Raw genomic sequence first — 1,050 nt, 5'->3', positions numbered from 1 at the left:
GCCGAAGGCGTCAAGGAACACTGTGCCTAACCCGGGGGCATGGCTAGCTTGCTAGCCGTCCCTTGTGTTGCAAAGCTATTTAATCCACACGACTCTCGGCAACGGATATCTCGGCTCTCGCATCGATGAAGAACGTAGCGAAATGCGATACCTGGTGTGAATTGCAGAATCCCGCGAACCATCGAGTCTTTGAACGCAAGTTGCGCCCGAGGCCACTCGGCCGAGGGCACGCCTGCCTGGGCGTCACGCCAAAACACGCTCCCAACCACCCTCATCGGGAATCGGGACGCGACATCTGGTCCCTCGTCTCGCAAGGGGCGGTGGACCGAAGATCGGGCTGCCGGTGTACCGCGCCGGACACAGCGCATGGTGGGCGTCCTCGCTTTATCAACGCAGTGCATCCGACGCGCAGCCGACATTATGGCCTCAGAACGACCCAGCAAACGAAGCGCACGTTGCTTCGACCGCGACCCCAGGTCAGGCGGGACTACCCGCTGAGTTTAAGCATATAAATAAGCGGAGGAGAAGAAACTTACAAGGATTCCCCTAGTAACGGCGAGCGAACCGGGAGCAGCCCAGCTTAAGAATCGGGCGGCTGTGCCGTCCGAATTGTAGTCTGGAGAGGCGTCCTCAGCGACAGACCGGGCCCAAGTCCCCTGGAAAGGGGCGCCTGGGAGGGTGAGAGCCCCGTCCGGCCCGGACCCTGTCGCCCCACGAGGCGCCGTCAACGAGTCGGGTTGTTTGGGAATGCAGCCCAAATCGGGCGGTAGACTCCGTCCAAGGCTAAATACAGGCGAGAGACCGATAGCGAACAAGTACCGCGAGGGAAAGATGAAAAGGACTTTGAAAAGAGAGTCAAAGAGTGCTTGAAATTGCCGGGAGGGAAGCGGATGGGGGCCGGCGATGCGCCCCGGCCGTATGCGGAACGGCTCTTGCTGGTCCGCCGCTCGGCTCGGGGTGTGGACTGTTGTCGGCCGCGCCGGCGGCCAAAGCCCGGGGGCCTTAGGTGCCCCCGGTGGCCGTCGTCGGCACGGCCGGTACCCGCGCGCC

The 1,050-nt window shown here is 62.5% G+C and overlaps 1 non-coding gene across 1 annotated transcript; it reads left to right on the top strand.

The window, feature by feature from the left end:
* Nucleotides 1-90: 90 nt before the first annotated feature.
* Nucleotides 91-246, top strand: LOC123178893 (5.8S ribosomal RNA). Its single transcript, XR_006489941.1, has one exon. It is a non-coding gene; the product is annotated as a 5.8S ribosomal RNA (ribosomal RNA).
* The last annotated feature ends 804 nt before the right edge of the window (nt 247-1,050 follow it).

This window comes from Triticum aestivum, unplaced genomic scaffold (genome assembly GCF_018294505.1).
Source record: "Triticum aestivum cultivar Chinese Spring unplaced genomic scaffold, IWGSC CS RefSeq v2.1 scaffold75708, whole genome shotgun sequence".
In the NCBI taxonomy this organism is placed as follows: domain Eukaryota; kingdom Viridiplantae; phylum Streptophyta; class Magnoliopsida; order Poales; family Poaceae; genus Triticum; species Triticum aestivum.
Note: the sequence above shows the minus strand (reverse complement) of the source record. Positions and strands in the feature narration are given on the sequence as shown.